Below are 23707 nucleotides of genomic sequence, written 5' to 3' on the forward strand. Positions count from 1 at the left end.
GTTGGTGTGTAACATGAGGCTTGTTGCGGCTGGTGGATCCAAGGTAACTGGGCAGAATTCTGTGGGTGGATCAGTTTGATGTTGGGTCTGCTGCCCTATGTGGAGATTGGCTTAGGTCTTTTGTTCGGGAAGCTGAGTAAGTTCGAGATACTGCTGCTGCCCAAAGACCTGAGTTCACGGGTCTGTTTCCAGAATCTGAAAGGGCAGACAGTGGAAGATCTGCCTGTCATCAGCTTACTGGTGAGGCTCCGAGGTATTTTCAGACTTGCCCAGTCGTGTTGATGTCGACTTTATGGGAGACACGAAGAGAAGATGGCAGAAACACTGGCTGCATGGATTGAGGAGATGTGCGAACACATTGATGAAAGTTGTTCTGCTACAGTGGGGATTATCGGCATGGAGAAATCTCTAGAGCATACCAGGCTCAAAAGACAGTCATGAGACCTACTGAACCTCGCTGATACTGGCAGAAACATAAGGAGAGTCAACGTGCCCTTGAGAAAGTAACTCGATTCTCAGCTCCAAGAACGGGTTCAAGATTCCTGACGTCTAAAATAGAAGAGATGGCAGAGATGATAAAAGCGCTCATGTTCTTGGAAGAGGTCGTGAGAATCCACACATCCAAGGGGCTTTTACGAATCATTCAGACCGAAATGCACCAAGCCCAGGGAAGCCTATTCCCACGTTTGTGCCTAGCTATCAATCACATGCTCTTCCCTCCACTCCACTCAGGCATCCATTTCAAATGATCAGAACCTGAGCTGCAAAAAATTCAGTAGGAGGAGAGCAAGCCCCTACTAGAATCAGTGTTCCTCCTCCTTCACACTCGGTGAACAACAGTGAACTCCTTAAAGGTGAAATGCTCTCGACTAAAATATATATTAATTGAATACTTAACTCACACAAAGGAATGATGACCTTCCCTTAGATGCAGGAAATGCTGGTTTTATGTATTCTTTGGGCAGAAAGGAGGGTGGGAACTGAGGGGAATCTTTGAATGAACTTGAATATGTATTAGGCCTCAGTTTTTCAAGACATTACAGGAAATATTAGAAGTCAGATAGTGAACTGAACTGTAAAATTCGCCAAACACATTAAAGACACACTTTATCTGGACAGTCATTCACTTCCGTCAAGCCCCGGGTGCACTACATCTTGGAGGTGCAGACTTGGTTGTTTTAAATTGCTTTACCCAACATGATCGGATGATTAAGCCTTCTCAGCACTGATAGAAGAGCACCTGGTTCTCAATAGCCTAGCATAGCTGCAGCAAGATTCTCATAGTTAAATGCGTCTAGGTGCTTTAGGAATCAAGCCAAAATGTATATATTCTGTTTAGGTTTACTTGTATACTCCTAGAGAGGAATGTTACCCCTTGAAATGCCAACATTGCCTAGTATGAGTCATTGGGAGTAAAGGGCACCAGGTGCACAAGGGAAACCCAGAATGGGGGTTATTTCATGGTTCCAATAGTTACTTCATTCTTCCTTTTGTTGTTGGAGGCTTCAAGAGAAAAGAGTTGGCATGTCCCCTTCAAACTTTTGGAATGCTATTTTACATTGAGACTGTCTGTTTTTCCTTAGAGCTGACAAATTCTTACAGAAATTGTCAAGTCTGGCTTCTAGGTTGATTTGGTAATTTTCAAAAACTAAATTCATTTTCATATAAATCCCAAAACATATAAATTGATACTGTTAACTTTCTTAAAGACTGCAACTGCCTTGTCAACATAAGGTCAATGCTGGAGTCTTCGGAAAATCCCTCCGACGATGGCTGTAAAAAAACGGAACGAAACAAATATCCAATTTCTGTGAATTATTTGTGAAAAGTGTTGATTTCTCGATGCCCAGTAAGAAGAGAACCAGTGCAAACTGCTCTCACTAGCTACCATACACAAAACATTGTAAACACACACTCACCCAGGCCTTGGCAAGGACACTTCACGAAGAGTGGTCTGTTACTTCCAAAGACAGGATGAGGCCTCAGAAAAACCGGAAGCAGGAAAAGGCAAAGTAGAGAATGGAAACCAGTGCAGGATCTGACCTCTGGTAATGGAGCATCAAAGGTGAAACTCTGTTTTACTTGGAAGCACACTCTCAAGCGGGCAGCAGGCATGGGATTGAAGGTGATGCGCTGAGTATTAGCAGAGTGCACAGCAGATGCTTGGCTGACAGAACTCAAAGAAATCAGCTCAAAATATCCCCACAATTGAATCTGAGACCAAGATCCGAGCTGCCAAATCTGAGCTAGCAGAGGCAGCGGAAAAAGCGGGGTAGGGCTACAGATGATGGCTCTCGCACAACTCAGGGATCTAGAGTGCGTTGTGGGTTTTGGTGGGTACATTCAACAGAGCAAAGAGAACTGTAAACTCAGTGAGACAGCAACCGCACTGGCGCGTGAGGTTGAGTTTATCGAAATGTCCTATGGCCACATCCACTGCATCTGCAGGACCAGGGTCCAATTTGATATTTTGCCAATAGAGCACGTGTGGGGCTCAATCAGAGGTATCATGCATCTGGACTGAGGGTTCCTGGGGGCGTTGGGTTTGAAATCAGTATTAAAAGATTTAGGATCTGCTACATTCATAACCTGGATTGTGATTACCCTCTGGTTTGAGGCAGATGATGCAGAACAGCTCTGTGGTTGCCTTCGTGAACCCATAACTCAAGAATGAGAGAACTAGGAAGAGTGGTAAAAGTCCACAGCATGAGAAGATGAAGCATTTCTTACAGCATTATCACCCAAATGCAGATGCTACATTTTGGATGGTACTGATAGGGTAATGCACCGAGGACACATAGGTCTGTCTGCGGGATCATCCCAGCAGGCCCTGAAGTATGACATCCATACATATGCTTCCACTGGTGTTTCTGTAGACAGAGAAGCTCTGGGAAGAACTGGTAACATTGGGACATTCCCATGGCAGTAGAAAGTACAAGCGCACTCTACGTTGGCAGTTTTGCAGACACTTCAAAATGACATACAGAAGAATGCAGAGCTGAAAACCTATAGACGCTTCATTTCCACTAGAGTAAGTGCCCTGTGCACTTTCAGAATTGTGAGATGAGTGTAATAAAATGAAGTTCTACTAACTGAAGCGGTATGGTGTGTTAATTACAACAAAGGCAACACCAGGATTTAGAGTTATACCAGACAACACACACAGGAACAGGGCATGGCATCAAGGTCTAGGGAAAATTATCCTCACAGAAATACCATGGAATTGTGTACATCAAAGAGTCTAAAGTTTGCACGTAACAAAGCCCTATAAGTCTATATTAAATACATGATAGTACCTGACTTTTAGAGTAAAAGAAGTATAGTAAAAGAAACAGGAAGTACCATTTTCAGTTCCAAAGATATTGAAGGCCCAAAAAATAAGCTTTCAAACAACTAGACGGCAAAACGATACCAGAGCAAGCTCTGAAAATGGAGGTGAGGAAAACACTGACGAACCACAGTGCCTCAGAATCACAAAAGGCAGAATACCAGAAAAGGGGGAGAGAAACTCTAAATTAGAATCCTATATTATCAGAAAACTCAATGGATGAGATACAAACTGGGCTAAAGTCAATCCTAAGCAGACTACATAATGCAGAGGGACTCGTGAATGACTGTGAGGACAGGGGAAAAGAAATCCCTTGATCAGAAGAAGACACAGAAAAGCAAGTGCAAACCAACGCTAACATCACTGTTGAATCCTGGGTGAAGACAAGGCAGGTAAGAATAGGACTCATAGGTATCCCAAATGGAAAAGCAAGAGATAAAATAATAAATTCTGAAAAGGAATTTGTAGAAAAATCAGAATGAAACTTGCTGAAAGCCAAGAAAGTATCATCTATACGAATTCAGGAAGTACACAGCGTCCAAAAGAGGTGGAATACAAATAGACCAACAAGCAGCAGTTGAATTCAAATAAACAAATTTCATGATCATCCCAGCGATGTAAATTGCACCTCGAGGAAAGCAACTTAGTCACAACAGAACCTCAAGAGGGGTTTCAGCTGATATGTCGGCAGAAATTTTGCAGCACGGGGAGGAGTGCCAAGACATAGAAAATACCCTGAATGAGAAAAAGCTGCAATCTAGGGTAGCCTATGCCAAATGACCACCGTTTATAACAACGGCAGAGCTAGGGAAATTCACTGACCGGCAAATCTGAAAAGAATTCAGCAGTTTGAGACTGATCCTAAAACAAAAATTGAGAATCCTGCCCTGAGTAGAAAAGTAGCAACATGAAATGGAAATAACAACACCATTATTGCAAATGCAAGAAGAGCCTGAGTTGCAAAGAAGTAAGAAGAAGAAGGCAAGGAGGACATCAAAATCCTAAAGATGGGAGAGGGTAGCAGGAAATCATAGGTGATTTTAAGCACTATCTTAAGTGAACAGCTTACATTACTGACGCAAAACGAGAGATGCATGGCCTAATGTGTTTGCAAAACAAACAATCAGACAAACAAACAAACACCAAAAGGTTACAGTTGGCTGACATATACCAAACAACCATGATTATTCAAGACAAAATACTCAAAATGATGTCAAGGATCATTCAGCACGCATCGACCTATTATAGCTGTTACCATGTACTCAACAATCTTGTATTCCGAAAACAGACGCGTGTATTACTATTCATAGATACTGATCCAGAAGTGCATATCGTGAGCCAAACCAAATGACGGTTTTGAATAAGAGTGGGTCATAGAAAGGGATATAGAATTAGAAGTCTTCCAACAGGATGAATGAATGACTAATTCTACCCTACGTAGAGAAGAAATGGCATAAGCCTATAACAAAGACAAGTAGCTCTGCAAAACTGAACTAAGAGCAAAAGAGACAGACAGGAAAGTGCACGTTGGGATTGGTTTCATTTCTAGGAATTTCAGCCCCCATGAAACAAATGGATCCATGTTCTGAAAGTGTGGGTGTTTCAGCAGAAAGCAACAGACGGATATGTAATCTGGGTGAATGGATTTTACACAAACGTGAGATTCCTTAAGGGGGTCTCCGTGTACTGTGAACTATTAGAAAGTTTAAATACGTGTGAATCCATAAACTAATCATGGACACTATTCCCTCCATTTGTACTGTGTATACAGATCTGAACAAAAGGAAAGAGGGAAGAGAAAAGGACTATGGGACCCTTCTGGATAGAATCACATTTCCCTTAGGAAACTCTCGTCTAATGCAGCATCACCCCCAACACTGACTTGATGCATCAATCACTGGGGATGGCAGTTACCGGTTGGATTCCAGGTGGAAAGTTGGTGTGTAACATGAGGCTTGTTGCGGCTGGTGGATCCAAGGTAACTGGGCAGAATTCTGTGGGTGGATCAGTTTGATGTTGGGTCTGCTGCCCTATGTGGAGATTGGCTTAGGTCTTTTGTTCGGGAAGCTGAGTAAGTTCGAGATACTGCTGCTGCCCAAAGACCTGAGTTCACGGGTCTGTTTCCAGAATCTGAAAGGGCAGACAGTGGAAGATCTGCCTGTCATCAGCTTACTGGTGAGGCTCCGAGGTATTTTCAGACTTGCCCAGTCGTGTTGACGTCGACTTTATGGGAGACACGAAGAGAAGCTGGCAGAAACACTGGCTGCATGGATTGAGGAGATGTGCGAACACATTGATGAAAGTTGTTCTGCTACAGTGGGGATTATCGGCATGGAGAAATCTCTAGAGCATACCAGGCTCAAAAGACAGTCATGAGACCTACTGAACCTCGCTGATACTGGCAGAAACATAAGGAGAGTCAACGTGCCCTTGAGAAAGTAACTCGATTCTCAGCTCCAAGAACGGGTTCAAGATTCCTGACGTCTAAAATAGAAGAGATGGCAGAGATGATAAAAGCGCTCATGTTCTTGGAAGAGGTCGTGAGAATCCACACATCCAAGGGGCTTTTACGAATCATTCAGACCGAAATGCACCAAGCCCAGGGAAGCCTATTCCCACGTTTGTGCCTAGCTATCAATCACATGCTCTTCCCTCCACTCCACTCAGGCATCCATTTCAAATGATCAGAACCTGAGCTGCAAAAAATTCAGTAGGAGGAGAGCAAGCCCCTACTAGAATCAGTGTTCCTCCTCCTTCACACTCGGTGAACAACAGTGAACTCCTTAAAGGTGAAATGCTCTCGACTAAAATATATATTAATTGAATACTTAACTCACACAAAGGAATGATGACCTTCCCTTAGATGCAGGAAATGCTGGTTTTATGTATTCTTTGGGCAGAAAGGAGGGTGGGAACTGAGGGGAATCTTTGAATGAACTTGAATATGTATTAGGCCTCAGTTTTTCAAGACATTACAGGAAATATTAGAAGTCAGATAGTGAACTGAACTGTAAAATTCGCCAAACACATTAAAGACACACTTTATCTGGACAGTCATTCACTTCCGTCAAGCCCCGGGTGCACTACATCTTGGAGGTGCAGACTTGGTTGTTTTAAATTGCTTTACCCAACATGATCGGATGATTAAGCCTTCTCAGCACTGATAGAAGAGCACCTGGTTCTCAATAGCCTAGCATAGCTGCAGCAAGATTCTCATAGTTAAATGCCTCTAGGTGCTTTTGGAATCAAGCCAAAATTTATATATTCTGTTTAGGTTTACTTGTATACTCCTAGAGAGGAATGTTACCCCTTGAAATGCCAACATTGCCTAGTATGAGTCATTGGGAGTAAAGGGCACCAGGTGCACAAGGGAAACCCAGAATGGGGGTTATTTCATGGTTCCAATAGTTACTTCATTCTTCCTTTGGTTGTTGGAGGCTTCAAGAGAAAAGAGTTGGCATGTCCCCTTCAAACTTTTGGAATGCTATTTTACATTGAGACTGTCTGTTTTTCCTTAGAGCTGACAAATTCTTACAGAAATTGTCAAGTCTGGCTTCTAGGTTGATTTGGTAATTTTCAAAAACTAAATTCATTTTCATATAAATCCCAAAACATATAAATTGATACTGTTAACTTTCTTAAAGACTGCAACTGCCTTGTCAACATAAGGTCAATGCTGGAGTCTTCGGAAAATCCCTCCGACGATGGCTGTAAAAAAACGGAACGAAACAAATATCCAATTTCTGTGAATTATTTGTGAAAAGTGTTGATTTCTCGATGCCCAGTAAGAAGAGAACCAGTGCAAACTGCTCTCACTAGCTACCATACACAAAACATTGTAAACACACACTCACCCAGCCCTTGGCAAGGACACTTCACGAAGAGTGGTCTGTTACTTCCAAAGACAGGATGAGGCCTCAGAAAAACCGGAAGCAGGAAAAGGCAAAGTAGAGAATGGAAACCAGTGCAGGATCTGACCTCTGGTAATGGAGCATCAAAGGTGAAACTCTGTTTTACTTGGAAGCACACTCTCAAGCGGGCAGCAGGCATGGGATTGAAGGTGATGCGCTGAGTATTAGCAGAGTGCACAGCAGATGCTTGGCTGACAGAACTCAAAGAAATCAGCTCAAAATATCCCCACAATTGAATCTGAGACCAAGATCCGAGCTGCCAAATCTGAGCTAGCAGAGGCAGCGGAAAAAGCGGGGTAGGGCTACAGATGATGGCTCTCACACAACTCAGGGATCTAGAGTGCGTTGTGGGTTTTGGTGGGTACTTTCAACAGAGCAAAGAGAACTGTAAACTCAGTGAGACAGCAACCGCACTGGCGCGTGAGGTTGAGTTTATCGAAATGTCCTATGGCCACATCCACTGCATCTGCAGGACCAGGGTCCAATTTGATATTTTGCCAATAGAGCACGTGTGGGGCTCAATCAGAGGTATCATGCATCTGGACTGAGGGTTCCTGGGGGCGTTGGGTTTGAAATCAGTATTAAAAGATTTAGGATCTGCTACATTCATAACCTGGATTGTGATTACCCTCTGGTTTGAGGCAGACGATGCAGAACAGCTCTGTGGTTGCCTTCGTGAACCCATAACTCAAGAATGAGAGAACTAGGAAGAGTGGAAAAAGTCCACAGCATGAGAAGATGAAGCATTTCTTACAGCATTATCACCCAAATGCAGATGCTACATTTTGGATGGTACTGATAGGGTAATGCACCGAGGACACATAGGTCTGTCTGCGGGATCATCCCAGCAGGCCCTGAAGTATGACATCCATACATATGCTTCCACTGGTGTTTCTGTAGACAGAGAAGCTCTGGGAAGAACTGGTAACATTGGGACATTCCCGTGGCAGTAGAAAGTACAAGCGCACTCTACGTTGGCAGTTTTGCAGACACTTCAAAATGACATACAGAAGAATGCAGAGCTGAAAACCTATAGACGATTCATTTCCACTAGAGTAAGTGCCCTGTGCACTTTCAGAATTGTGAGATGAGTGTAATAAAATGAAGTTCTACTAACTGAAGCGGTATGGTTTGTTCATTACAACAAAGGCAACACCAGGATTTAGAGTTATACCAGACAACACACACAGGAACAGGGCATGGCATCAAGGTCTAGGGAAAATTATCCTCACAGAAATACCATGGAATTGTGTACATCAAAGAGTCTAAAGTTTGCACGTAACAAAGCCCTATAAGTCTATATTAAATACATGATAGTACCTGACTTTTAGAGTAAAAGAAGTATAGTAAAAGAAACAGGAAGTACCATTTTCAGTTCCAAAGATATTGAAGGCCCAAAAAATAAGCTTTCAAACAACTAGACGGCAAAACGATACCAGAGCAAGCTCTGAAAATGGAGGTGAGGAAAACACTGATGAACCACAGTGCCTCAGAATCACAAAAGGCAGAATACCAGAAAAGGGGAAGAGAAACTCTAAATTAGAATCCTATATTATCAGAAAACTCAATGGATGAGATACAAACTGGGCTAAAGTCAATCCTAAGCAGACTACATAATGCAGAGGGACTCGTGAATGACTGTGAGGACAGGGGAACAGAAATCCCTCGATCAGAAGAAGACACAGAAAAGCAAGTGCAAACCAACGCTAACATCACTGTTGAATCCTGGGTGAAGACAAGGCAGGTAAGAATAGGACTCATAGGTATCCCAAATGGAAAAGCAAGAGATAAAATAATAAATTCTGAAAAGGAATTTGTAGAAAAATCAGAATGAAACTTGCTGAAAGCCAAGAAAGTATCATCTATACGAATTCAGGAAGTACACAGCGTCCAAAAGAGGTGGAATACAAATAGACCAACAAGCAGCAGTTGAATTCAAATAAACAAATTTCATGATCATCCCAGCGATGTAAATTGCACCTCGAGGAAAGCAACTTAGTCACAACAGAACCTCAAGAGGGGTTTCAGCTTATATGTCGGCAGAAATTTTGCAGCACGGGGAGGAGTGCCAAGACATAGAAAATGTCCTGAATGAGAAAAAGCTGCAATCTAGGGTAGCCTATGCCAAATGACCACCGTTTATAACAACGGCAGAGCTAGGGAAATTCACTGACCGGCAAATCTGAAAAGAATTCAGCAGTTTGAGACTGATCCTAAAACAAAAATTGAGAATCCTACCCTGAGTAGAAAAGTAGCAAGATGAAATGGAAATAACAACACCATTATTGCAAATGCAAGAAGAGCCTGAGTTGCAAAGAAGTAAGAAGAAGAAGGCAAGGAGGACATCAAAATCCTAAAGATGGGAGAGGGTAGCAGGAAATCATAGGTGATTTTAAGCACTATCTTAAGTGAACAGCTTACATTACTGACGCAAAACGAGAGATGCATGGCCTAATGTGTTTGCAAAACAAACAATCAGACAAACAAACAAACACCAAAAGGTTACAGTTGGCTGACATATACCAAACAACCATGATTATTCAAGACAAAATACTCAAAATGATGTCAAGGATCATTCAGCACGCATCGACCTATTATCGCTGTTACCATGTACTCAACAATCTTGTATTCCGAAAACAGACGCGTGTATTACTATTCATAGATACTGATCCAGAAGTGCATATCGTGAGCCAAACCAAATGACGGTTTTGAATAAGAGTGGGTCATAGAAAGGATATAGACTTAGAAGTCTTCCAACAGGATGAATGAATGACTAATTCTACCCTACGTAGAGAAGAAATGGCATAAGCCTATAACAAAGACAAGTAGCTCTGCAAAACTGAACTAAGAGCAAAAGAGACAGACAGGAAAGTGCACGTTGGGATTGGTTTCATTTCTAGGAATTTCAGCCCCCATGAAACAAATGGATCCATGTTCTGAAAGTGTGGGTGTTTCAGCAGAAAGCAACAGACGGATATGTAATCTGGGTGAATGGATTTTACACAAACGTGAGATTCCTTAAGGGGGTCTCCGTGTACTGTGAACTATTAGAAAGTTTAAATACGTGTGAATCCATAAACTAATCATGGACACTATTCCCTCCGTTTGTACTGTGTATACAGATCTGAACAAAAGGAAAGAGGGAAGAGAAAAGTACAATGGGACCCTTCTGGATAGAATCACATTTCCCTTAGGAAACTCTCGTCTAATGCAGCATCACCCCCAACACTGACTTGATGCATCAATCACTGGGGATGGCAGTTACCGGTTGGATTCCAGGTGGAAAGTTGGTGTGTAACACGAGGCTTGTTGCGGCTGGTGGATCCAAGGTAACTGGGCAGAATTCTGTGGGTGGATCAGTTTGATGTTGGGTCTGCTGCCCTATGTGGAGATTGGCTTAGGTCTTTTGTTCGGGAAGCTGAGTAAGTTCGAGATACTGCTGCTGCCCAAAGACCTGAGTTCACGGGTCTGTTTCCAGAATCTGAAAGGGCAGACAGTGGAAGATCTGCCTGTCATCAGCTTACTGGTGAGGCTCCGAGGTATTTTCAGACTTGCCCAGTCGTGTTGATGTCGACTTTATGGGAGACACGAAGAGAAGATGGCAGAAACACTGGCTGCATGGATTGAGGAGATGTGCGAACACATTGATGAAAGTTGTTCTGCTACAGTGGGGATTATCGGCATGGAGAAATCTCTAGAGCATACCAGGCTCAAAAGACAGTCATGAGACCTACTGAACCTCGCTGATACTGGCAGAAACATAAGGAGAGTCAACGTGCCCTTGAGAAAGTAACTCGATTCTCAGCTCCAAGAACGGGTTCAAGATTCCTGACGTCTAAAATAGAAGAGATGGCAGAGATGATAAAAGCGCTCATGTTCTTGGAAGATGTCGTGAGAATCCACACATCCAAGGGGCTTTTACGAATCATTCAGACCGAAATGCACCAAGCCCAGGGAAGCCTATTCCCACGTTTGTGCCTAGCTATCAATCACATGCTCTTCCCTCCACTCCACTCAGGCATCCATTTCAAATGATCAGAACCTGAGCTGCAAAAAATTCAGTAGGAGGAGAGCAAGCCCCTACTAGAATCAGTGTTCCTCCTCCTTCACACTCGGTGAACAACAGTGAACTCCTTAAAGGTGAAATGCTCTCGACTAAAATATATATTAATTGAATACTTAACTCACACAAAGGAATGATGACCTTCCCTTAGATGCAGGAAATGCTGGTTTTATGTATTCTTTGGGCAGAAAGGAGGGTGGGAACTGAGGGGAATCTTTGAATGAACTTGAATATGTATTAGGCCTCAGTTTTTCAAGACATTACAGGAAATATTAGAAGTCAGATAGTGAACTGAACTGTAAAATTCGCCAAACACATTAAAGACACACTTTATCTGGACAGTCATTCACTTCCGTCAAGCCCCGGGTGCACTACATCTTGGAGGTGCAGACTTGGTTGTTTTAAATTGCTTTACCCAACATGATCGGATGATTAAGCCTTCTCAGCACTGATAGAAGAACACCTGGTTCTCAATAGCCTAGCATAGCTGCAGCAGGTTTCTCAGAGTTAAATGCCTCTAGGTGCTTTTGGAATCAAGCCAAAATTTATATATTCTGTTTAGGTTTACTTGTATACTCCTAGAGAGGAATGTTACCCCTTGAAATGCCAACATTGCCTAGTATGAGTCATTGGGGGTAAAGGGCACCAGGTGCACAAGGGAAACCCAGAATGGGGGTTATTTCATGGTTCCAATAGTTACTTCATTCTTCCTTTGGTTGTTGGAGGCTTCAAGAGAAAAGAGTTGGCATGTCCCCTTCAAACTTTTGGAATGCTATTTTACATTGAGACTGTCTGTTTTTCCTTAGAGCTGACAAATTCTTACAGAAATTGTCAAGTCTGGCTTCTAGGTTGATTTGGTAATTTTCAAAAACTAAATTCATTTTCATATAAATCCCAAAACATATAAATTGATACTGTTAACTTTCTTAAAGACTGCAACTGCCTTGTCAACATAAGGTCAATGCTGGAGTCTTCGGAAAATCCCTCCGACGATGGCTGTAAAAAAACGGAACGAAACAAATATCCAATTTCTGTGAATTATTTGTGAAAAGTGTTGATTTCTCGATGCCCAGTAAGAAGAGAACCAGTGCAAACTGCTCTCACTAGCTACCATACACAAAACATTGTAAACACACACTCACCCAGCCCTTGGCAAGGACACTTCACGAAGAGTGGTCTGTTACTTCCAAAGACAGGATGAGGCCTCAGAAAAACCGGAAGCAGGAAAAGGCAAAGTAGAGAATGGAAACCAGTGCAGTATCTGACCTCTGGTAATGGAGCATCAAAGGTGAAACTCTGTTTTACTTGGAAGCACACTCTCAAGCGGGCAGCAGGCATGGGATTGAAGGTGATGCGCTGAGTATTAGCAGAGTGCACAGCAGATGTTTGGCTGACAGAACTCAAAGAAATCAGCTCAAAATATCCCCACAATTGAATCTGAGACCAAGATCCGAGCTGCCAAATCTGAGCTAGCAGAGGCAGCGGAAAAAGCGGGGTAGGGCTACAGATGATGGCTCTCGCACAACTCAGGGATCTAGAGTGCGTTGTGGGTTTTGGTGGGTACATTCAACAGAGCAAAGAGAACTGTAAACTCAGTGAGACAGCAACCGCACTGGCGCGTGAGGTTGAGTTTATCGAAATGTCCTACGGCCACATCCACTGCATCTGCAGGACCAGGGTCCAATTTGATATTTTGCCAATAGAGCACGTGTGGGGCTCAATCAGAGGTATCATGCATCTGGACTGAGGGTTCCTGGGGGCGTTGGGTTTGAAATCAGTATTAAAAGATTTAGGATCTGCTACATTCATAACCTGGATTGTGATTACCCTCTGGTTTGAGGCAGACGATGCAGAACAGCTCTGTGGTTGCCTTCGTGAACCCATAACTCAAGAATGAGAGAACTAGGAAGAGTGGTAAAAGTCCACAGCATGAGAAGATGAAGCATTTCTTACAGCATTATCACCCAAATGCAGATGCTACATTTTGGATGGTACTGATAGGGTAATGCACCGAGGACACATAGGTCTGTCTGCGGGATCATCCCAGCAGGCCCTGAAGTATGACATCCATACATATGCTTCCACTGGTGTTTCTGTAGTCAGAGAAGCTCTGGGAAGAACTGGTAACATTGGGACATTCCCGTGGCAGTAGAAAGTACAAGCGCACTCTACGTTGGCAGTTTTGCAGACACTTCAAAATGACATACAGAAGAATGCAGAGCTGAAAACCTATAGACGCTTCATTTCCACTAGAGGAAGTGCCCTGTGCACTTTCAGAATTGTGAGATGAGTGTAATAAAATGAAGTTCTACTAACTGAAGCGGTATGGTGTGTTCATTACAACAAAGGCAACACCAGGATTTAGAGTTATACCAGACAACACACACAGGAACAGGGCATGGCATCAAGGTCTAGGGAAAATTATCCTCACAGAAATACCATGGAATTGTGTACATCAAAGAGTCTAAAGTTTGCACGTAACAAAGCCCTATAAGTCTATATTAAATACATGATAGTACCTGACTTTTAGAGTAAAAGAAGTATAGTAAAAGAAACAGGAAGTACCATTTTCAGTTCCAAAGATATTGAAGGCCCAAAAAATAAGCTTTCAAACAACAAGACGGCAAAACGATACCAGAGCAAGCTCTGAAAATGGAGGTGAGGAAAACACTGACGAACCACAGTGCCTCAGAATCACAAAAGGCAGAATACCAGAAAAGGGGAAGAGAAACTCTAAATTAGAATCCTATATTATCAGAAAACTCAATGGATGAGATACAAACTGGGCTAAAGTCAATCCTAAGCAGACTACATAATGCAAGGGACTCGTGAATGACTGTGAGGACAGGGGAACAGAAATCCCTCGATCAGAAGAAGACACAGAAAAGCAAGTGCAAACCAACGCTAACATCACTGTTGAATCCTGGGTGAAGACAAGGCAGGTAAGAATAGGACTCATAGGTATCCCAAATGGAAAAGCAAGAGATAAAATAATAAATTCTGAAAAGGAATTTGTAGAAAAATCAGAATGAAACTTGCTGAAAGCCAAGAAAGTATCATCTATACGAATTCAGGAAGTACACAGCGTCCAAAAGAGGTGGAATACAAATAGACCAACAAGCAGCAGTTGAATTCAAATAAACAAATTTCATGATCATCCCAGCGATGTAAATTGCACCTCGAGGAAAGCAACTTAGTCACAACAGAACCTCAAGAGGGGTTTCAGCTGATATGTCGGCAGAAATTTTGCAGCACGGGGAGGAGTGCCAAGACATAGAAAATATCCTGAATGAGAAAAAGCTGCAATCTAGGGTAGCCTATGCCAAATGACCACCGTTTATAACAACGGCAGAGCTAGGGAAATTCACTGACCGGCAAATCTGAAAAGAATTCAGCAGTTTGAGACTGATCCTAAAACAAAAATTGAGAATCCTACCCTGAGTAGAAAAGTAGCAAGATGAAATGGAAATAACAACACCATTATTGCAAATGCAAGAAGAGCCTGAGTTGCAAAGAAGTAAGAAGAAGAAGGCAAGGAGGACATCAAAATCCTAAAGATGGGAGAGGGTAGCAGGAAATCATAGGTGATTTTAAGCACTATCTTAAGTGAACAGCTTACATTACTGACGCAAAACGAGAGATGCATGGCCTAATGTGTTTGCAAAACAAACAATCAGACAAACAAACAAACACCAAAAGGTTACAGTTGGCTGACATATACCAAACAACCATGATTATTCAAGACAAAATACTCAAAATGATGTCAAGGATCATTCAGCACGCATCGACCTATTATCGCTGTTACCATGTACTCAACAATCTTGTATTCCGAAAACAGACGCGTGTATTACTATTCATAGATACTGATCCAGAAGTGCATATCGTGAGCCAAACCAAATGACGGTTTTGAATAAGAGTGGGTCATAGAAAGGGATATAGAATTAGAAGTCTTCCAACAGGATGAATGAATGACTAATTCTACCCTACGTAGAGAAGAAATGGCATAAGCCTATAACAAAGACATGTAGCTCTGCAAAACTGAACTAAGAGCAAAAGAGACAGACAGGAAAGTGCACGTTGGGATTGGTTTCATTTCTAGGAATTTCAGCCCCCATGAAACAAATGGATCCATGTTCTGAAAGTGTGGGTGTTTCAGCAGAAAGCAACAGACGGATATGTAATCTGGGTGAATGGATTTTACACAAACGTGAGATTCCTTAAGGGGGTCTCCGTGTACTGTGAACTATTAGAAAGTTTAAATACGTGTGAATCCATAAACTAATCATGGACACTATTCCCTCCATTTGTACTGTGTATACAGATCTGAACAAAAGGAAAGAGGGAAGAGAAAAGGACAATGGGACCCTTCTGGATAGAATCACATTTCCCTTAGGAAACTCTCGTCTAATGCAGCATCACCCCCAACACTGACTTGATGCATCAATCACTGGGGATGGCAGTTACCGGTTGGATTCCAGGTGGAAAGTTGGTGTGTAACATGAGGCTTGTTGCGGCTGGTGGATCCAAGGTAACTGGGCAGAATTCTGTGGGTGGATCAGTTTGATGTTGGGTCTGCTGCCCTATGTGGAGATTGGCTTAGGTCTTTTGTTCGGGAAGCTGAGTAAGTTCGAGATACTGCTGCTGCCCAAAGACCTGAGTTCACGGGTCTGTTTCCAGAATCTGAAAGGGCAGACAGTGGAAGATCTGCCTGTCATCAGCTTACTGGTGAGGCTCCGAGGTATTTTCAGACTTGCCCAGTCGTGTTGATGTCGACTTTATGGGAGACACGAAGAGAAGATGGCAGAAACACTGGCTGCATGGATTGAGGAGATGTGCGAACACATTGATGAAAGTTGTTCTGCTACAGTGGGGATTATCGGCATGGAGAAATCTCTAGAGCATACCAGGCTCAAAAGACAGTCATGAGACCTACTGAACCTCGCTGATACTGGCAGAAACATAAGGAGAGTCAACGTGCCCTTGAGAAAGTAACTCGATTCTCAGCTCCAAGAACGGGTTCAAGATTCCTGACGTCTAAAATAGAAGAGATGGCAGAGATGATAAAAGCGCTCATGTTCTTGGAAGAGGTCGTGAGAATCCACACATCCAAGGGGCTTTTACGAATCATTCAGACCGAAATGCACCAAGCCCAGGGAAGCCTATTCCCACGTTTGTGCCTAGCTATCAATCACATGCTCTTCCCTCCACTCCACTCAGGCATCCATTTCAAATGATCAGAACCTGAGCTGCAAAAAATTCAGTAGGAGGAGAGCAAGCCCCTACTAGAATCAGTGTTCCTCCTCCTTCACACTCGGTGAACAACAGTGAACTCCTTAAAGGTGAAATGCTCTCGACTAAAATATATATTAATTGAATACTTAACTCACACAAAGGAATGATGACCTTCCCTTAGATGCAGGAAATGCTGGTTTTATGTATTCTTTGGGCAGAAAGGAGGGTGGGAACTGAGGGGAATCTTTGAATGAACTTGAATATGTATTAGGCCTCAGTTTTTCAAGACATTACAGGAAATATTAGAAGTCAGATAGTGAACTGAACTGTAAAATTCGCCAAACACATTAAAGACACACTTTATGTGGACAGTCATTCACTTCCGTCAAGCCCCGGGTGCACTACATCTTGGAGGTGCAGACTTGGTTGTTTTAAATTGCTTTACCCAACATGATCGGATGATTAAGCCTTCTCAGCACTGATAGAAGAGCACCTGGTTCTCAATAGCCTAGCATAGCTGCAGCAAGATTCTCATAGTTAAATGCCTCTAGGTGCTTTAGGAATCAAGCCAAAATGTATATATTCTGTTTAGGTTTACTTGTATACTCCTAGAGAGGAATGTTACCCCTTGAAATGCCAACATTGCCTAGTATGAGTCATTGGGGGTAAAGGGCACCAGGTGCACAAGGGAAACCCAGAATGGGGGTTATTTCATGGTTCCAATAGTTACTTCATTCTTCCTTTGGTTGTTGGAGGCTTCAAGAGAAAAGAGTTGGCATGTCCCCTTCAAACTTTTGGAATGCTATTTTACATTGAGACTGTCTGTTTTTCCTTAGAGCTGACAAATTCTTACAGAAATTGTCAAGTCTGGCTTCTAGGTTGATTTGGTAATTTTCAAAAACTAAATTCATTTTCATATAAATCCCAAAACATATAAATTGATACTGTTAACTTTCTTAAAGACTGCAACTGCCTTGTCAACATAAGGTCAATGCTGGAGTCTTCGGAAAATCCCTCCGACGATGGCTGTAAAAAAACGGAACGAAACAAATATCCAATTTCTGTGAATTATTTGTGAAAAGTGTTGATTTCTCGATGCCCAGTAAGAAGAGAACCAGTGCAAACTGCTCTCACTAGCTACCATACACAAAACATTGTAAACACACACTCACCCAGCCCTTGGCAAGGACACTTCACGAAGAGTGGTCTGTTACTTCCAAAGACAGGATGAGGCCTCAGAAAAACCGGAAGCAGGAAAAGGCAAAGTAGAGAATGGAAACCAGTGCAGTATCTGACCTCTGGTAATGGAGCATCAAAGGTGAAACTCTGTTTTACTTGGAAGCACACTCTCAAGCGGGCAGCAGGCATGGGATTGAAGGTGATGCGCTGAGTATTAGCAGAGTGCACAGCAGATGCTTGGCTGACAGAACTCAAAGAAATCAGCTCAAAATATCCCCACAATTGAATCTGAGACCAAGATCCGAGCTGCCAAATCTGAGCTAGCAGAGGCAGCGGAAAAAGCGGGGTAGGGCTACAGATGATGGCTCTCGCACAACTCAGGGATCTAGAGTGCGTTGTGGGTTTTGGTGGGTACTTTCAACAGAGTAAAGAGAACTGTAAACTCAGTGAGACAGCAACCGCACTGGCGCGTGAGGTTGAGTTTATCGAAATGTCCTATGGCCACATCCACTGCATCTGCAGGACCAGGGTCCAATTTGATATTTTGCCAATAGAGCACGTGTGGGGCTCAATCAGAGGTATCATGCATCTGGACTGAGGGTTCCTGGGGGCGTTGGGTTTGAAATCAGTATTAAAAGATTTAGGATCTGCTACATTCATAACCTGGATTGTGATTACCCTCTGGTTTGAGGCAGACGATGCAGAACAGCTCTGTGGTTGCCTTCGTGAACCCATAACTCAAGAATGAGAGAACTAGGAAGAGTGGTAAAAGTCCACAGCATGAGAAGATGAAGCATTTCTTACAGCATTATCACCCAAATGCAGATGCTACATTTTGGATGGTACTGATAGGGTAATGCACCGAGGACACATAGGTCTGTCTGCGGGATCATCCCAGCAGGCCCTGAAGTATGACATCCATACATATGCTTCCACTGGTGTTTCTGTAGACAGAGAAGCTCTGGGAAGAACTGGTAACATTGGGACATTCCCGTGGCAGTAGAAAGTACAAGCGCACTCTACGTTGGCAGTTTTGCAGACACTTCAAAATGACATACAGAAGAATGCAGAGCTGAAAACCTATAGACGCTTCATTTCCACTAGAGTAAGTGCCCTGTGCACTTTCAGAATTGTGAGATGAGTGTAATAAAATGAAGTTCTACTAACTGAAGCGGTATGGTGTGTTCATTACAACAAAGGCTACACCAGGATTTAGAGTTATACAAGACAACACACACAGGAACAGGGCATGGCATCAAGGTCTAGGGAAAATTATCCTCACAGAAATACCATGGAATTGTGTACATCAAAGAGTCTAAAGTTTGCACGTAACAAAGCCCTATAAGTCTATATTAAATACATGATAGTACCTGACTTTTAGAGTAAAAGAAGTATAGTAAAAGAAACAGGAAGTACCATTTTCAGTTCCAAAGATATTGAAGGCCCAAAAAATAAGCTTTCAAACAACAAGACGGCAAAACGATACCAGAGCAAGCTCTGAAATTGGAGGTGAGGAAAACACTGACGAACCACAGTGCCTCAGAATCACAAAAGGCAGAATACCAGAAAAGGGGAAGAGAAACTCTAAATTAGAATCCTATATTATCAGAAAACTCAATGGATGAGATACAAACTGGGCTAAAGTCAATCCTAAGCAGACTACATAATGCAGAGGGACTCGTGAATGACTGTGAGGACAGGGGAACAGAAATCCCTCGATCAGAAGAAGACACAGAAAAGCAAGTGCAAACCAACGCTAACATCATTGTTGAATCCTGGGTGAAGACAAGGCAGGTAAGAATAGGACTCATAGGTATCCCAAATGGAAAAGCAAGAGATAAAATAATAAATTCTGAAAAGGAATTTGTAGAAAAATCAGAATGAAACTTGCTGAAAGCCAAGAAAGTATCATCTATACGAATTCAGGAAGTACACAGCGTCCAAAAGAGGTGGAATACAAATAGACCAACAAGCAGCAGTTGAATTCAAATAAACAAATTTCATGATCATCCCAGCGATGTAAATTGCACCTCGAGGAAAGCAACTTAGTCACAACAGAACCTCAAGAGGGGTTTCAGCTGATATGTCGGCAGAAATTTTGCAGCACGGGGAGGAGTGCCAAGACATAGAAAATATCCTGAATGAGAAAAAGCTGCAATCTAGGGTAGCCTATGCCAAATGACCACCGTTTATAACAACGGCAGAGCTAGGGAAATTCACTGACCGGCAAACCTGAAAAGAATTCAGCAGTTTGAGACTGATCCTAAAACAAAAATTGAGAATTCTAACCTGAGTACAAAAGTAGCAAGATGAAATGGAAATAACAAAACCATTATTGCAAATGCAAGAAGAGCCTGAGTTGCAAAGAAGTAAGAAGAAGAAGGCAAGGAGGACATCAAAATCCTAAAGAAGGGAGAAGGCAGCAGGAAATCATAGGTGATTTTAAGCACTATCTTTAGTGAATCAGCTTACATGACTGTATTCCGCAAAACGAGAGATGCATGGCCTAATTTGTTTGCAAAACAAACAATCAGACAAACAAACAAACACCAAAAGGTTACAGTTGGCTGACATATACCAAACAACCATGATTATTCAAGACAAAATACTCAAAATGATGTCAAGGATCATTCAGCACGCATCGACCTATTATCGCTGTTACCATGTACTCAAAAATCTTGTATTCCGAAAACAGACGCGTGTATTACTATTCATAGATACTGATCCAGAAGTGCATATCGTGAGCCAAACCAAATGACGGTTTTGAATAAGAGTGGGTCATAGAAAGGGATATAGAATTAGAAGTCTTCAAACAGGATGAATGAATGACTAATTCTAACCTACGTAGAGAAGAAATGGCATAAGCCTATAACAAAGACAAGTAGCTCTGCAAAACTGAACTAAGAGCAAAAGAGACAGACAGGAAAGTGCACGTTGGGATTGGTTTCATTTCTAGGAATTTCAGCCCCCATGAAACAAATGGATCCATGTTCTGAAAGTGTGGGTGTTTCAGCAGAAAGCAACAGACGGATATGTAATCTGGGTGAATGGATTTTACACAAACGTGAGATTCCTTAAGGGGGTCTCCGTGTACTGTGAACTATTAGAAAGTTTAAATACGTGTGAATCCATAAACTAATCATGGACACTATTCCCTCCATTTGTACTGTGTATACAGATCTGAACAAAAGGAAAGAGGGAAGAGAAAAGGACAATGGGACCCTTCTGGATAGAATCACATTTCCCTTAGGAAACTCTCGTCTAATGCAGCATCACCCCCAACACTGACTTGATGCATCAATCACTGGGGATGGCAGTTACCGGTTGGATTCCAGGTGGAAAGTTGGTGTGTAACATGAGGCTTGTTGCGGCTGGTGGATCCAAGGTAACTGGGCAGAATTCTGTGGGTGGATCAGTTTGATGTTGGGTCTGCTGCCCTATGTGGAGATTGGCTTAGGTCTTTTGTTCGGGAAGCTGAGTAAGTTCGAGATACTGCTGCTGCCCAAAGACCTGAGTTCACGGGTCTGTTTCCAGAATCTGAAAGGGCAGACAGTGGAAGATCTGCCTGTCATCAGCTTACTGGTGAGGCTCCGAGGTATTTTCAGACTTGCCCAGTCGTGTTGATGTCGACTTTATGGGAGACACGAAGAGAAGATGGCAGAAACACTGGCTGCATGGATTGAGGAGATGTGCGAACACATTGATGAAAGTTGTTCTGCTACAGTGGGGATTATCGGCATGGAGAAATCTCTAGAGCATACCAGGCTCAAAAGACAGTCATGAGACCTACTGAACCTCGCTGATACTGGCAGAAACATAAGGAGAGTCAACGTGCCCTTGAGAAAGTAACTCGATTCTCAGCTCCAAGAACGGGTTCAAGATTCCTGACGTCTAAAATAGAAGAGATGGCAGAGATGATAAAAGCGCTCATGTTCTTGGAAGAGGTCGTGAGAATCCACACATCCAAGGGGCTTTTACGAATCATTCAGACCGAAATGCACCAAGCCCAGGGAAGCCTATTCCCACGTTTGTGCCTAGCTATCAATCACATGCTCTTCCCTCCACTCCACTCAGGCATCCATTTCAAATGATCAGAACCTGAGCTGCAAAAAATTCAGTAGGAGGAGAGCAAGCCCCTACTAGAATCAGTGTTCCTCCTCCTTCACACTCGGTGAACAACAGTGAACTCCTTAAAGGTGAAATGCTCTCGACTAAAATATATATTAATTGAATACTTAACTCACACAAAGGAATGATGACCTTCCCTTAGATGCAGGAAATGCTGGTTTTATGTATTCTTTGGGCAGAAAGGAGGGTGGGAACTGAGGGGAATCTTTGAATGAACTTGAATATGTATTAGGCCTCAGTTTTTCAAGACATTACAGGAAATATTAGAAGTCAGATAGTGAACTGAACTGTAAAATTCGCCAAACACATTAAAGACACACTTTATGTGGACAGTCATTCACTTCCGTCAAGCCCCGGGTGCACTACATCTTGGAGGTGCAGACTTGGTTGTTTTAAATTGCTTTACCCAACATGATCGGATGATTAAGCCTTCTCAGCACTGATAGAAGAGCACCTGGTTCTCAATAGCCTAGCATAGCTGCAGCAGGATTCTCATAGTTAAATGCCTCTAGGTGCTTTTGGAATCAAGCCAAAATGTATATATTCTGTTTAGGTTTACTTGTATACTCCTAGAGAGGAATGTTACCCCTTGAAATGCCAACATTGCCTAGTATGAGTCATTGGGGGTAAAGGGCACCAGGTGCACAAGGGAAAACCAGAATGGGGGTTATTTCATGGTTCCAATAGTTACTTCATTCTTCCTTTGGTTGTTGGAGGCTTCAAGAGAAAAGAGTTGGCATGTCCCCTTCAAACTTTTGGAATGCTATTTTACATTGAGACTGTCTGTTTTTCCTTAGAGCTGACAAATTCTTACAGAAATTGTCAAGTCTGGCTTCTAGGTTGATTTGGTAATTTTCAAAAACTAAATTCATTTTCATATAAATCCCAAAACATATAAATTGATACTGTTAACTTTCTTAAAGACTGCAACTGCCTTGTCAACATAAGGTCAATGCTGGAGTCTTCGGAAAATCCCTCCGACGATGGCTGTAAAAAAACGGAACGAAACAAATATCCAATTTCTGTGAATTATTTGTGAAAAGTGTTGATTTCTCGATGCCCAGTAAGAAGAGAACCAGTGCAAACTGCTCTCACTAGCTACCATACACAAAACATTGTAAACACACACTCACCCAGCCCTTGGCAAGGACACTTCACGAAGAGTGGTCTGTTACTTCCAAAGACAGGATGAGGCCTCAGAAAAACCGGAAGCAGGAAAAGGCAAAGTAGAGAATGGAAACCAGTGCAGGATCTGACCTCTGGTAATGGAGCATCAAAGGTGAAACTCTGTTTTACTTGGAAGCACACTCTCAAGCGGGCAGCAGGCATGGGATTGAAGGTGATGCGCTGAGTATTAGCAGAGTGCACAGCAGATGCTTGGCTGACAGAACTCAAAGAAATCAGCTCAAAATATCCCCACAATTGAATCTGAGACCAAGATCCGAGCTGCCAAATCTGAGCTAGCAGAGGCAGCGGAAAAAGCGGGGTAGGGCTACAGATGATGGCTCTCGCACAACTCAGGGATCTAGAGTGCGTTGTGGGTTTTGGTGGGTACTTTCAACAGAGCAAAGAGAACTGTAAACTCAGTGAGACAGCAACCGCACTGGCGCGTGAGGTTGAGTTTATCGAAATGTCCTATGGCCACATCCACTGCATCTGCAGGACCAGGGTCCAATTTGATATTTTGCCAATAGAGCACGTGTGGGGCTCAATCAGAGGTATCATGCATCTGGACTGAGGGTTCCTGGGGGCGTTGGGTTTGAAATCAGTATTAAAAGATTTAGGATCTGCTACATTCATAACCTGGATTGTGATTACCCTCTGGTTTGAGGCAGACGATGCAGAACAGCTCTGTGGTTGCCTTCG

This window comes from Camelus dromedarius, chromosome 6 (genome assembly GCF_036321535.1).
Source record: "Camelus dromedarius isolate mCamDro1 chromosome 6, mCamDro1.pat, whole genome shotgun sequence".
Classification (NCBI taxonomy): Eukaryota; Metazoa; Chordata; class Mammalia; order Artiodactyla; family Camelidae; genus Camelus; species Camelus dromedarius.